General features: G+C 44.5%; 1 protein-coding gene across 1 annotated transcript in view; it reads left to right on the top strand.

The window, feature by feature from the left end:
• Positions 1–16,173, top strand: part of SGCD (sarcoglycan delta) — a 359,332-nt gene that overhangs the window by 308,391 nt on the left and 34,768 nt on the right. The gene's annotated exons all lie outside the window — the stretch shown is intronic.

Here is a 16,173-nt window from a genome sequence, read left to right as displayed (position 1 = left end):
GGGGTGTAAGGAAGGCTTTCTCTGGGGATAGTGGCTCATCTTACAGTTGCTATTATAATTGACCCAGCCGTGCTGTCCCGCTGTTCTCCCTGCTTGTTTATAAATTAGAGAACATCTTTCAGCCTGGTGGGGGGCTGTATTCTCATACAGCAACAGTAAGATGGAAGTAGGCGTAGGACAATTCAGAGACATCACTGCAGCTCGAATGGGGGGGCCCACACTTTCAAGGCGTGAAATCATTCGCCAGGACGAGACCAAGTAGAATACGAGTTTATCTGCAGGGCTGACCATTTTTAGTAGGCTAGGAGCAGGGAGAACATGCTGAAACGTGAAGAATTCCCTGTGTGACCACTTCTTTTCCTTCCATCTGTGCCCTCCCTAATGGCTCCCACTGTGGCCTAATGTGGCCACCAACTCAGTGTCCCAGAGCTCAGCTTTAAAAATCTGCTACCTCTGTACCAAAATGGAACAATCAGTTGGGAGATGCCCCGGAGGCCACCTGGTCCAACCTGCTCCTGATGTAGAAGTCCCCACCACAGTGTTCTGAACAGATGGTGTTCGGCTTGCTCTCTGTGCGTTTCTAGGGACAATCACTCATGACCGCAGGAGACAAATGATTTCCCTGTTGGAGAATAGTATGGAAAGTTTGCTTCAGAGGAACAGAGTCTGAAAGTGCCCAGGTCTGGAAATACACCAGTCCTGGAGTCGTGGCTCTGCTCCTGACCGGCTGGGTGCCCTTGGGCAAGTTACTTATCCTCTGAGCTACACCTGGCCTATTATATCATGAGTGTTAAATGAAAAAATACCATATGCAGAGCATTCAGTGTGTTGCCTGGCACATAGGAAATATGCAATAAGTAGTAGCTTTAACATCAAACTAACAAAACATTCTTAAAAGGTTCTAAGACTGATATTTGCATATCAAGGTCAGGAATAGAATGATCTATAGCCACCATGGCCATCAAAGTCATGCCAGTATTCCACTATAACATATATGTATGGCACCCCATGATGCTGCCTGGATTTGAAATGATGGACTCTGAGCTTCTTCTGTGGAATGAGTCGATACTTGTCTAGATACAGAGAGTGGGGTGTGCGTGAGAGAGAGAGACAGACAGAATCATGACACAGACTGGGCTATTCCACTTTCCTCAGGAATAAAAGTGGGGCAGAAGAAGGTGGAAATGCCTTGAGGGTCCTGTCTGTGCCCCTTGGTCATTTTGCTGTGCCAAGTTCTCTGTTCCTACTGCACCAGTGAGTGGAAACCATGCAACAACACAAACTCAGACAAATCAATTAGGTTGGAAGGAAAAGCTATTTCTTTTCTATCAGTACCTGCATGTGGAGTCTGATGACTCCAATTGTGATTTCGGTTCATTTTTTTTTCTATTTCTAAAACTTGAAATTACCAAGCTCATCAAGGTGCTAATTGGAATGTCTGTCTGATCTCTAAAAGTAATTGGCTGCTGCTTCTCCAATGAAAGACCATTGTCCCTGATTTTTCTGAGCTACCTTGTATTATAAGCAGTAGGTATCCTCACAAGTAAGAGAGCTGTGATTTAGGGCCTAGGTCTTCAGTTCAGCCAACCAAGAAAGGAGTAAGGTTTTGATGACTCCCCAAGTTCTGTAATTACCTACTCTCACTTCTTGAAAGATCAGTCAGCACCAGAACCAGTTTCTTCAAAGTGGCCATATGGGATGGCCAAAGAGTCACAGGGAACAGAGCTCTTGAGAAACATATGAGAGTACTTTTCTGGTGGCTGAGGACTTTTCAGCATTGCCCACCATGGCACCAACCCACATCTCAGTCAGAGTCACCTGCCTAATTCAAAGCACATCTTGTACATGTATGTGGGCTGAACATAAGATTGATGTGAAAAGGGCTTCCCACTAACCAAGCATGAGGGCCCCAGAGTTCCTTCAGGACCATGAGGTTATTGCTTTCTGGTCATGAACTTTCATCTTGTTACACCACTGCCTGCAAATGCCTAGCACCGTTAGGGCTGATTCTCCTGAGTGAAGTCGTCTTTAAGCTCAGGAAGAACACAGGGAAGCCCAGGTTTAATTCTTTCAGTAAATTTGGCCAATTCCTAGAGAAGTTGTCATGACTGATTTTTTTGTCCTTAACCCTGTGCTTTGGAACCTACTATTCCCTCACCTGGCATCCCTATAGTCACACTCTGTGGTTCTCTGTATCGGGACCATTCCTGGACTTCTCCCAGCATCTCAGTGTCTGTATCTTTGTAAGTAGCCTGCACCGTCCTCTTATAATTTACCTGCTCGCTCATGTGTCCCCAGGAGACTGTGTTCCACCTTTGTATTTTCAAATTCATGGCACATGTAAGTTCCCAGTGATCATTTTACTGAGTACCTATGACAGAAAGCAAACTACTCTGATTGAGGTATTCATTTTTTCATTCAACACATATTTATTGAGTTATTATACATAAGGCATAGCAAATTATAAGAGAGTGAGGTTTCAAAGTCAGCAGGACCAAGAGAACAAGTTATAGTAAAAAGAATTACCTTTGGCAATCTCTGAAATTGTTCCTATAGTGCATGGTTTTTAAGGTTCAACCCTGTTCCATAATTCTAATGCACTTGAAGGTTTCATAGTCACTGAGTTAAGAGAAGGGACAAAGGCCGTCTGTATGCACATATCTGGGCAGCCAAATTATTCTGCAGCAAAATAACTATTAAATTTCTTAATGTGAATCAGGCAGTGGCTGTGCTGTTCCTGTTCACCTGGGGGTTTCTTTTAAGATTAAGTCCCTATAGCCTGAGCATATATAAAGATATTTGCTTTCAGAATTAAATGAGATAGTAATTATAAAAACACATAGAATAGGTCCTAGCACCTCATGCATGTTCAATAAATGTCTGCTTCATTGAAGTTTAAGTTTTACTTGATTGGAACTATATACACATTTGTCTTTGAAATTTCTAGAAAAGAAACTAGCCACTGGTTCGGCTGTTCTTTCTTTGTTATTTTAAAGGTTTTATTTATTTTTAGAGACAGGGGAAGGGAAGGTGAAAGAAATACCAATGTGTGGTTGCCTCTTTCACGCCCCCTACTGGGGACCTAGTCCACCACCCAGGCATGTGCCCTGACAGGGAATCAAACCTGCGACACTTTGATTCACAGGCTGGCCCTCAGTCCACTGAACCACACCAGCCGGGGCTTCTTGGCTGTTCTCGCCAGCTTCACAGACTGGCTGCTACTGTGGGTCCTAGGCCTTGGCTTCCTGGAGCCCAAGAAGCAAAGATTAGTTCTAATGATTAGTGTTGGCACTGGATACATGTCATGTAGTTTCTCCATGTGTGACCTTGTTCCACCAGCCACAGAGGCAAGACGAGTAGATGAGACAGACGTGTGTCTAGCCTTGGGGACTCCCGGTCATGCATGAAAGGCACAGACTGAATAAATAATGACTAAGGGCTGTGTGCTGTGGAAGAGGGCAGTCAGAGTGGCCAAGAAGCCCATTAGAGTCTAGCCTGTGAGTCAGTGAAGCCTTCCCGGAGGAAGTGGTATTTCAGACAAGCAGTAATTAGGGAAATGAACACTGTTTACGGGGGGAACATAGGAAGATCCAGAGTGAAGAGAGACGATGAAGGAGTAAGTCCAGTTGGATGGAATGTGGAGGGTGGACTTGACTACTGTCCCCCTATCCCCTCAGGTGTGCCTGACTGAGCCCCATCCTTGCCTCATTTAATTCTCTACCTTCTTTCTTCTCCAAGGCAGTACATATTGGCCACACAAAAAATATGAACAGTCCCGTTAACCAGTCTCTCTCAGGTCATGAGCCCTAAACTGAAGTGGGTTGTAAGTTCAGTGCAGAAAGCGTCCTCCGCGCCTTCCCTGTCGTTGTCCCCTGGAGAGTCACTTCCTGCGTCTCCTTTGTCTTCAGACCTTCAGTGCCCCCCTCGCTATGCCCTTCTCTCTTCTCATAGCTTTGTTTCCTTTTTTCATGGCGGGGAATGTTACAATGAAAACAGAACTTCTACACATTCCCAACCTTTGCCTATGTTTTTACCCTCCCCGCCCCCAGCCTTCCTCCAGTCACCAGGATAAATGTCCCTGCTTCTCTCTAGAGCATCCTCTCCCTGCTCCCGGGCAGTGGACCTTGTTCCCTTGCACCTGTTCAAGGACATTAGTCCAACAGTTGACCACCATCCTCTCACCTATATCTTCAACTGTTCCTTCTGGATCATTCCAATCAGTAGTCATATACATTCTCATCTCCCAGCAACAAAAGAAAAAGAAAAAGAAACAACCTTCCCTTAACCTCTATACTTCTCCTAGCCCCGCCCCCACGTAGATGATCCTGAGTAAAGAAGTGATGCGATCTAACTTGGGCTGAAAAACAGAAAATATCAACAGTCAGTTGAGGAAGCAGAGAGAGTTCATGGCAGAGGGGTACGGGAGCCGTGCTTACAACGATGAGAGGCGGTCAGAAGCTGGGCATTGTTTTTAAGATAGAAGCAACAGGGTTTTCTGACATATTGGATGTACAACGTGAAAGGTTTTTTTTCTTTTTCTGACAAACAGGAAGAATAAAATTTCCACTTGGTGAGACAGGTAAAACTATAAGCAGTCGAGCTTGGAAAAAACCAGGAGTTCGAAGCTAGTATTCAAGACACTTATTAGACATCGAACAGGGGCAGTAGTAACTACTTACACATGTGGAGTTCAAGGGGAAAGTCCTGAGCCAGAGGTAAATAATTAAGAGTCATAAGCATAGAGATGGTATTTAAAATCATGAGACTGGACAAAATTAGCAAGGGACTGAGTGCGGAGAAGGCCCCTGGGTGGAGTTCTGGGTCTTCACAATGATTTGGGTCAGGGAGGTGGGGAAAACCAGCCAGGGAAGCAGGCTGGTTCATATTTTTTTGTACGAACCAGGTAGGGAAGCGGAAGCAGGTGTACCCAGAGGAGGCTAAATGGTAAAAGGCTCCTAAGTGCTCTTAAGGAGTTGGGCCATCATCCTTGGTGAAGAGGGAAGCCTTTGCAAAAATTTTAAAGGAGACTTACCCACATTTTCATTTTAAAATAATGTTTTCATAATTGACTGAGACCTGAAAGAAGAGTCACAGGATTTCTGGGACTCTCTAGAATTCGACAACTTGGAGATGTGGAATAACCAACATTGTCGTTTACATTTACAAAGAAAGCAAGAAATGACAGTGTCTGCATGCACTTAGTAGGTCTGTTAGGTTTTTTTAAATTAAGGCATTAGATTCCATCTTCTCCAATTCTTCCTACTTTTTCAAAAAAGGTAAAATTTTGAAAAAATCAGATAGGTACACAGAAAACCCATAGAACCAATTCAGCCTTATTCTTGTTGGGATTGTGTTAGAGTTGATTCTGTGATTTAAATCTGCAAGACTTAAGTGATTTTGCTCTCTTTAGTTGCTATGTATGAACGAGGCATGAGCAGGTAAACTTGCCAGTCAGTTGGAGTTACCTGATCCTTCCGTGGCTCTAGGTGCATTTGTGCTGGGTGTTTCAGGAGGCCGTTAGAAATAAAATGTTGACTTGGCACTCAAGTGTTTGTTTGAAACAGTGTTTAAGGACCATTGGACTCAAACTTGCTTCATTCATGCCACTGTGCTTCTGGTTAATTTTCTACTCCTGAAGGTACAGACCTGCAATTCCAGCTCTCTCAAAAACTAAGTTCTCAGCTCCACATCCTTCTCATCATGAACTCTTTTACCCTTTTATCGTAAATTGTACCTGAGCATCAAGTTAATGGTCCAGCAAAAAAGTGGGAATTTTTCCTCCCTAAGTCATCTCCAAAGAAACTCAGGGGAAAATGTATCAAAACCCAACCTAGTGAAACTAAAGGCAGAAGAATCTAACTCTCTTGGGAAAATAATTCTCAAAATTAAAAAAAAAAACAACACACAATATGGGTGTTGCTTTTTATTCAGAAAGCTCCAAAATCAAAGTGACGTTATATAGCTTTTTTTTCCAATATGGTAGGAGCTCTGGTTAAGGGGAAATTACATACCCAAAATTTAATCAAGTCAGATTTGACTATTTTAATTTAGGTTTTCTGTCAGTTAGTGGGAGGCTGTTTGCACAGGTCTCTTGTGTTTCTGACTGTCTGGTAAGTGAGGCACTAGGCTGTCTTTTGTTCCAAACTCTAGCCTCAAGGATGATTACATGGTGAACTGCCTTAGGAGAGATAGTGTCTCCCTCCAGCAGGCAGCTGGGCTCCCTGTCTGGAATAATAACAGAATCTCTTTCCAGAGCAATTTACCCCAAAGGAGATTAGACTGCCCTGCCTGTGTCAGGAATCATGTGATCGGCTGTGACCAGTGAAGTGTGACAAGTGCCCCTTCTGAGCAGAAACTTTGAGATCCCTCGGTTCTGCCACTTTCTCTTCTACCATGACATTAGCAAACTGTTTTTTGTAAGCTACTAAAAGTCTGGGTCCTTGTTACTGCTTCACAACTGAGCCTAAACTGACTGATACAAATCCAAATACAAATCCAAAGGTTTAAAAGGATCTTGTAGCAGCTTAAATGTGATTACCCTTTTGATCCAGAAACAGAGAGCCTTGTTAGTCCCTCCCACCTGAAGGTCAGAGGGATAAAGCCTGTAGTAATTACGAACAACTCCATACGTGGGGTATTGGCAATGAGCTGTGGGTGACTAGCTTGCATCGATTCTGCCTAGACATTGCATAGCTCTCAGAAAACAATGGGTTTCTTTGTTGTGACTCTGTGATCACAGGTATCGAAGAGTCCTTCGTTACTTTAATTTACACTACTCTAATATTTGATTTTGTATCTTGGACAGTCCTCTCGTACTGATGTGACTTAGATCTTGCCCTCCACCATTATTTTATATTTCTCATTTTTATTCACAGTGAGTTCAGATACATTTACTAAAACACTCCAGTCAACCTGGTGCATGCATATTAATTTTGTCAGAAATTCTAAAGTAGAGGTCACTTCGATGATATATTTAAGATCCTCTTTTCTTCCATTTCTGTGAAGGACACAGTAGTATGGTGTATTATCTCTCTTCTGGGTGCATAATCTCAATTTCTATGTACAGCAGGTACAATTCCCAAACTGGAGTAAAAGAAACAAATGAACTTATTTTCACTTATGTAAAGCACCTACTTTTCTAGATGACATAAATCTCTAATTTAGGGTGTCCCCACACCCCACCACCCTCAGTCAGGTCATGTGTCTATTGTGGCGAGAGTACTGCTATCAGGACAATACTTCTCAGTAGTGGCCATTGGATCCTTGCCACTTTTCACCCTTATTTCTGCTGGACTCTTGGTCTTGGGTTGCGTGCGGCAGAACATCACTGCATCCCCCTAATCCTGACAGTGAGACCCTGCACTCCACGCAGTCTCTGCCACCTCCCTAATGCCCCTCGGTGGCGGGAGACCTTTTGCTCCTCCCTGTGCCGTGTTCAGGGGTGCAGTGAAATGCCCTCGGTCTGTCCATTGGACTCCTTGGGTAACCGCTTGGTCTCGGACTCTTGGCACGTTGCCAGCCTTTCCTGGGAAAGGTATGAGGTACATGTTCTCTCTGCTCTAAGATCCCCCAGACTTACCTAAGGTTTCAAACATCTGCCCCTCCCTGCACTGGAACTTCTTTGCGGCATAAAATAGGCACTTGAGCTTATTTTTAGGAATTCCTCATTGTCTCAACTTTCTTCTTTTGTGACTTACCCCTTTCTTCCTTCAGCCAGGAGATTGTTGATTCAGTCTGGTGACATACTATTGCTTTGAGTCTTCAACTGGACTTTAAGAATTCATTGTTTATACCCTGACCCAGCCCTTTTAAGATCCAGAAGCCAAGAACTTGACAGTCTATGGCCTGCGTACTGCTGTGGCATTTCTTACTGGAAGTGGTTTCTAAAGACTACAATACCTATTGCCCGAATAGGAAGAAGGGTTACTGAGTAACAGGAAGTAGTATGTGTGCAGAAAAGCATAATCATATTATTTCAAGATATTCCATCACACATACATATGTAAAAACATACATGTAGTCACAGCTTAAACAAAACACAGACTTTTGAGTTCTGAGTATGGCATCTTTTGGTCACATTTGTATGTGAAAATTAATACTTGTTTTTCACTGGTCTTTTCATTTATTCCCGTCTGCAGACCAGGGCAGTATTTAAGAGTGTATTAGAAATCTGTGCCAACCACCATGTCATAGGACACGCTGCCTGGTTTCATGCCTATTCTGTTCAATAAAATTACTTCTCTGGACTCTATCCTCTTTGGTTATTACACTTATTACTCTCAGGAAGAGAGTGCTTCAGTGTCCTCAAATTATGCACACTTTGGTGCAGTATTAGATCTTACAACAAGGCCCTGTCTTCTTGCTTTCAACAAGAAGAGCTTCGCGGTTGTTCTAGAGGACAGGCTCTTGAACTCACACCGGAGCACAACCACCCAAAAGAACACCATCAAATGGAGGCCCCAAAAGAACACAGCCAATTAAGTGGGACTTGTTGGCTTGTTCCATATTTATGAGTATTGGCTTGTGTTTATCATTTACAATAAACCACTATGCCTTTCCTCGTAGAGATAATCTTAACACGAGAGGACTCCCGTGCGAGATTATTACCACACAGGCGGTTAGTGACGTAACTGGATCGATAACGGTAAACAGTCAGGACGGGAGACTAGAAGGTACTCTTTAAATGTCATCTTCTTTTCTTCCAAATTAGAATTGTCGCATACTTGAAAAAGCACTTAGTTAAGGGACTAAAAAGTATCCTTCGTTTGGCTGTGTCATTGATAAGCAGTTCACTTCATTTCTCTGAGCTGTATTTTCTGTAACATAGAAGAAGGGGTATTGGACTATGTCCACAGTTCCCGAAGTGGAGAAATGCTGCCCCTGGTGTCACCAGAGACAATTACAGGCAGCATTGCAACAGATCTGTTCCCTGTCACTCTGCCATCCTGGTTAAGGCAAGGACACGGTCTTGTCCATGCTAGCTTGGTGTTACTTCAGTGTTACTTCTGCTTCTTAAACCAACATTGACCTTGAATTCAGAGCTTTTCTGTATGTAATAGTTTCAGAGTAAAACTGTTGTATTATATTAATTCTTTGGTTATCTTCTTGGAGTCAAGAAATGCTGCCTTTTCCATCAAGACAGTAGAACGGAGTTGCCTCTTAAAATATAAGAAAAATACTGATTATAAAAGATAGAAAATTTTAGGGCAGGTGGGAAGTTCATGACTGAGTTGTTGACAGCACTGGATACCCAGGATGTGACCTAAAAGGACTTTCAGAGAGTCCAGTTTAATGTGTTGTTTTGTGCTGGTTTTGGTCAAGGTGAAAGACAGTGTCGTGTAGCTGGGTTCTCGACTTCTGGCTGATGACGCACAGTACAGAGTAGTTAAATAAGCTTCAGGATATAAACAGGACATGGCTCGGGGCATCGACTTTGTTTGATTTCAGCAGCTGGGTATACACACATGCACACAAATGCCAAATATATACATAAATGTGTTCAGGAACGGCTGCCAGATTTGCATGGACTTACAGGATAAAGCACTGATCTTCAACACAGTTATTGCCTGGTTTTGAATGGGTGGAACTGAGCAGACTGGGAAGTCAGGAGAATGGGTTAGTAGATACAGAATCCAGGATGTCCCTGAATCCAGGACCGTATGTGGAGCCCACCAAGACTATGCGGTGACAAAAACAATAGGCAATGTTTGACACGGCAGAGTACTTCCACAGTGAGCACAGAAGTGAGCTGACCACAAATACACTTCGAAACTTGATCAGAAGGAACAGGGGGTTTCAGTGAGGCTGCGTTCTTCCTACCTCCCCGGTTCGCCTGGTAATGGACATCCTCTCCATGAGAACAGCATTGGGTAGAAGATCTCCATGCACACGAACTATGTACCGATTACAGTCAGAGTGGCTTGAAGCCTCGCCAGGTCCACCTGGGGGGAAATCTGGAAAAGAACAGGGAGGAAGGAATTTATGTTGGGGGAAAGGATTGAGAAGACTGAGGTCCTGGGGCAAGAATTCAGCAAAGATCGAAATGATCCTATACATCCGAGAGCTTCAGGGGGGGCTTCTTCTCCCAAGTCACAGATTGGACAAACAATAAATTAGGACCTTTCACACCTATTGTACCTCCCCCTTTTTTGTTTAACTCGTCAGCAGCCATGCCAGGCGAGAAGCTCTGGGTTTGGAAAGAGCCAAAATTCCCTTGGTGAACTGTGGAACGGGTGTGGGATGAAGCAATTAAACCTCTGGCTGCTTATATGAGTTTCTGCCTCCTGTGGGGAGTTGGGGAGGTAGCCAACATGAAAAGCACGCTACACAGCCGGACTCCAACTTTGCAGTCTCCCGACGCCGGGATCTTCGATAGAAGAGTTTGAGAAGCAGGAGAAGGGATCTGGACTTTGCAGCGGTAAAGCCCTGGAGTAGCGTCATGGCTGTGGGATTCCATTTTCTTATGGGTCTTGTCCACAGAGCATTAGAAAAGGTGGCCTAGGCCTGATGGATGAGAAGTGCATGGGATACGGACAGCCTTCTCCCAAGCTCTCTCTCACTGACTGCGAGGGTAGTGACAAACAGAGCCAGGAGAATTTTTTTTAATTTTCAAAAGATGTGCATGGTTCTATGTAAACCAAGTCCTGATGGCGAATGCAGGCTCTGTAAAAACTCAATGAACGATGGGCTACTGTTCCCAATTTGAACACTCTTAGAAAAAGAAGCCTGCTATGCCTCTGAGAAAACTATTTTTGGCCTGGGAGCAATATCACTTGGGCTACACCACGCACTTCAAAAGGGACCTGCAATATCGAGACCCAGAGCAATATTCCGGGATGCTTCACAGAGTGTGTCCCATAGGACTCTTAGTTCTGGAATGTCCTACTTTCATAAAGGCAGCGGAGACCATAGAGATGGCTTCCTGCCAAGTTAACGTTAAGTTCCTACAAATGTATCTTTTAATATCTCCCTCACAGAGCAGTGAGAGATGAGAGGGAAAAGGTCTCTGGGGGAGTAGGGGGCAGATAACTTTCTGATGCAAGCAGCTCTCGCCTCCGTGCGCACATCAGCATAAGTGCTTTTTAATCCGTGGTGTTTTGCCAGAGGTTGACCCTCCCTGTTAGGAGTGGTAATTGCTGTACTTTGCTTCTTGCTGTGATTCCAGGCAAAGGTTGTCCCCAGGCCCTGACTTGGCTTTACTTAGAGAGAGATCCCTGGGAGCTACTATTTTAGCTTTAATCCAGTACATGCATTTTTTTTAAATCAGGTTTTATATTTTAATGACTTCCTTGAAACTCCCCAAAGTGAAATACATCATAAATATAAATCTCTGCAGAGGTGTGGTAGCTTAATAATCTGGTCGGTTGTTGCCGAAGAGGGTCACGGCCACAGGCTCCACAGAGCTTTAAGAAATATTTAAAACAAGCTGTTGGTATGCAAGAGGGTTATGGGAGTTAGATAAGATAGCCATTATTTTAGCAACTTGTATCGGATACATTGTTATTTTTCCCAGGCAAAATAATGTCCCCACTTACCTATTTCAAGCAACTTTGCCATTAAGTAGAAAGCATTGGATGCAATTATTAGAGACTATACAGACCGAGGTTAAAGAAAAAATTTTTTAAATTGAAAATTATATATACATACCATATTTTGCTATGTATAATGCACACCCACGTTTTTGGCCCAAACTTTCAGGAAAGAGGTCTTTCATTTTAATTTTTTAACTCGATTTTTTACTTATTTATATTTAGATACTTGTTTTTTGTATTATAAAGGGATTTTAGCACTTATTTTTTAACATATGGTACAAGAAAATTTATGTAACAAATAATTCTAGAGTTACACTTTTAATGCATAAGCATAAGTAAATAATTAAAAACATTTATGTAAGTATGAAATCAGTACTACCCATGTATAAAGCTCATCCTTATTTTTCCCTAGAAAATTTGGGCAAACAAAGCACGCATTATACACAGCAAAAGTGTGTGTGTGTGTGTGTGTGTATGAAATATTAGGCTAGTGGGTTTCTCATAGAACCCATGGAGCAGCACCCAGTTTCTGAGGAAGCGCCAGAGCCGCGATCTGGCCTCTGCTCCAACACTCTCCCTGCCTGCGGTTCACCTGGCAGAATGAGCCCGTGTGCACAATGCCCACCTTTGCTCTCCTCTGGGCTTCTGCGCATGCTCGCCCCTTGGGCTGCCATGCCCTCTCACAGACTTCATAGGAGATGTCTTCCCTGCTCTTTCTCCAAGACAGCTTCGTTTTCTACTCAGGTGCTCTCTGTCCCCTTACCAATTCCTTTGACCTCCTTGAAATAATAGGTAACTATCTGTGATAGTTCACAGATAGTTATGATCGTTCACCAGACCTGAATGTGAATTTCATGAGGAGCGTATTTACCTCCAAATTCCTATCACCTGCATGTGGCCCCACACACTCAGTAAATGTTAACTGAGTGAATCTGTGAGTGCAGATTAAGCGTGTCCAGGCAGTTCTAGGGGACCATTGTGAGCTAGGAGATACTCCCCAGAATGTCTGCTTCCAACTGGCTACCTTAATCAAGTTCTAGGATTTTCTCCACGAAATAGGGGGGTGTGTATCACACCTGACCCTGCCTCCGGGTGGCTCGATCCTGACCAGTCCACCAATCTAACAGTGGCTCATGGAGCTAACTAGTTGTACCACACCACCAAGGGGCAGGGCATGGTCCACGGTCATATCCAGTCAGCGCTCTAGGTGCCCACCTGCTCACTCCGGCACAGACAAGAGGAACCTCCAGCTGAAAGCTTGGGATGAACATGTGCAGTCATTTCTCATCCTTCACAGAGTCCCGCCCCTATGAACACGCCTACCCGCTAACATGGATCTCATGGTCACCTGTGGGCTTGGGCAGAGTGGCGAAAAATTCAAGGCACTCAGAGCTTGTGGTAAACAAGGCTGATGGGGGACAAGGTGACTCCACCTCACTGTTTCAGTTCATGCTATAAACCAGCATCCTTTTTGTGGTCCATCTACCACCGCATTTTTTCTTTTCTTTACTTTTTAATGATTTTGCTCTTTAAAACAGCCCCTGAGCCTAGTGCCGGAGTGCTGTCTAGTGTTTGTAAGCATAAGAAGGTGGTCATGTGCTTTGCAGAGAAAATATGTGTATTGGGTAAGCCTTATCAGATGGGAGTTACAGCGCCGTATGCAAGTTCCCTGTTTGTGAATCAATGGCCTGTTAACGATGGCGTCTGTAAACACAAAACAAGGTTAGGCATTGATCCACTGACAAAAGTGTTATGACCAGAGGCTTTCTGAAACCGAGCCTGCCCCTCCCCTGGGAGCGGCAGCTCAGTGTTTGCTAGTTCAGTGACCACGGTGACTTTATAGAACGTAACTATCATGAATAATGCGAATCGACTGCAAGTATAAATCTAGTGAGACTTACTTAAGGGATTTTCATACCTGTTTTTATCGATATCAAGTAGACCTTCCGGGTGTTTCCTTAAAGCATATGCTTATTTTTCAAAACAAACTGTTCAGATCACAAATACTTGAAGAATATGCATTCTTTCAGTAAATCATTTTTTCCTTCACCATTTGTTTAAATTCATCGCAGCTCCTTGGTGTCAGGCTTGTGAGAACTACAGACCCATCCATGAGTGGCTGGGGCTGCCTCTGCTGTTCAACCGCTGACTCGAGAGACTGCGTTTCTCACAGGCCACTGTCACCAGGCCTGGGAAAGGGCTCACTGAGCTGTGACAGCTGGCATTTGCTCCACAGCCGCTGAACCTGCACGGCAGTGATGCCTCAGGAAAGCATGTTACAGTCTTCGTAATGTGTCTGGTTAGTCATCGTACTGCCTGTCACTTGTCTTGGACTTAAAAATTAATTAAGAATTAATCATTGGAATAGGGAGGTAGGGACTAGATAAGATGAATAATGGAGATTAAATTCAGTGCAACTATTAATAAATTGACTGACCTGAGAGTAAATGGAAAGGACAGGAGATTACAGCCTTTAAGGCTGGTAGAAGTAAAGGGCGATTTGCTGGGTGGAGTTGAACTTGAAACTCCATGAGGATTTTGCAGGGCACAGCGGAAAAGAGAGGTGGGCTTGTCACACTCGCACCTTTAGGGTTTGCAGATTGTCTCTTTTGGGTACAAAAGTTGGTTCACTCATCACGCTGGCTTTCCCTGAACCTGAGTGGCTAATCCACGCTGGGCCATCATCACCATCATCAGTCTGGCCTTATTCAACAAGCAGTCACCGGAGTAGCTACTCGAGCCAGGCGAGGTCAGACTTGGGGGGTGCTATAGCTCTGTGTTTGGACTAGGGTGCAAGAGTACGTGGTTTGAATCCAGCTCTGCCGCTTATGAACTCTGTCTGTGATGCCAGTTGAACCCGTCAGGATCTCCACTGTAAGGATAGATAACACGGGTGCCCACCTCAAGGGGCTGTTGTGAGGATCGAGTGAGACACTTGTGTATTGGTGCTCAGCACAGCGCCTGGTCGGGACTGAGTCCTTGTCTGAGACACAGAAGGGGGCCCATGTGCCAAGATGTCTTTAGCAAAGAATCATACAAGAGGAGGTCGGCCAATCGCTCCAGGGCCTCATGGGTAGCCACAGTCAGGATTATAAAACTGATTCTAAAGTGCATTTAGGAAACCAATGCATGGTTTTAAGCAGGGCACTGACAATCCCACGTAGAAGAAAACAATGTTTGTTGTAAACAATTTCTGCAATATACTTTTTTTTTTACTGGAAAAAAATTGCAACTCGCCTCAATGCTTTCATTCCCTTTCATTCTGATTGGCCTCTGAGCGATCCCACAGTGCTCCTGCGTGCCCTGACCTAAAGTTCTGCTGAGACCCATTCATCCGAGGTGGATGATGGCGGCACCGGTAACAGAAGTATTTGCAACAAAGGCCATCTTGGGTGCGCTCACCTGTGTCGGGATTATGTGCATTGTTATTCAAACCTCACGACTGCCTTTCAGGGTCTTAGTATCTGCTTTTAATGGACGAGGACCTGGCACTTGAAACCTCATAGCCAGGATCCAAATGCAGGTGTTCTGCTCCAGGGCTCACTGGCTTCTTAGTGTGGGTCCCAGAGGGACCTTGAATATGATGGAGAGAGGACCCTGGAGTCAGACAGGCTGCCTTAGCCCTGCCTGTCTCCTCTGTGCCTCTGTTTCCCTACTTGAAAAGTGGGGATAATACCTATTTCACAGAGTGGTTGTGAGGAATGGTTGCTGTATCAATGCAAAGTGTTGGACATAGAGTAAGCACGCCACACCCATTCCACTGTTACCTTCATTGTCCTGTGTGGCCGGTCTGCCAGTGTGTTCTCTGCATCTTGTACTCTGAGGTCGAATGTTAGTTGTTTTCTTAAAAGGCTGCTCCTTGCCATTAACCTGCTCCCTATGGTCTCTGTGTCATGCGTGAGGGAAGCACCCCCGCCCCCTTCCCATTGTTCTTGCATCTGCTTTCTCCAGCCTCTCAGCGGGAGGAGGAGCAGAGGGGCCCTGTGCGCGCACGTTCAGGAAGCCGAGCCCCGGTTCCCCCTAAACTAGAGTTCTCCAAGTGATGCTTCCTAATTAAAGCTTGCAAGGTTTAATTAGGAAACAACATGAATCATCTTTGTTTCTGAAAACGTTTTTGTGGTTTGTCTAATTAGGTAGTGAGATTTAATAATATGATTTTTCCTCACGCATGAAATTAATACATTAAATGTTTTTTAAAAGGAAAACATCTAAAGCATTTTACCTCGGCATCAAGTGGAGAGCAAATAGTTCAAAGGAGGTCCACCCACGGCAGTGCTTGGGAAAGCGGGCTGGTTTGCGGCGGGTCGCTGAGTGTGGGGTGCCTCAGAGACACACACGCTGATGGCCCGTGCAGCCAGTGTGCAGCCTCTGTGGAGCCTCTTCACTTGGAGACAAAATCCCGGTCCCTCACCCAGGCCCTGTGCTCCAGTTCCAACTTCTGTCCCATCTTGGGTGTGCTGCTCTCCAGCTATATCGAGCTTCATCATGCCCCCAGACCTCTAGGTCTGTTGTGCCTCAGTGGCTGTGTACATGAGGTGGACCTCCCCACACTGATTTGTCCTGTCTCTTCTGAACATATCCCTCCACATCGCCATTAACCTTGTCTGCACCATTCTGTGTCCTGATGCTTGGACACTGGAGA

The sequence above is a fragment of the Sturnira hondurensis genome, unplaced genomic scaffold (genome assembly GCF_014824575.4).
Source record: "Sturnira hondurensis isolate 20B ecotype Veracruz unplaced genomic scaffold, ASM1482457v3 Scaffold0004152, whole genome shotgun sequence".
Taxonomy (NCBI): Eukaryota; Metazoa; Chordata; class Mammalia; order Chiroptera; family Phyllostomidae; genus Sturnira; species Sturnira hondurensis.
The sequence above is the reverse complement of the archived record's forward strand: the minus strand, read 5'-3'. Positions and strand labels throughout refer to the sequence as shown.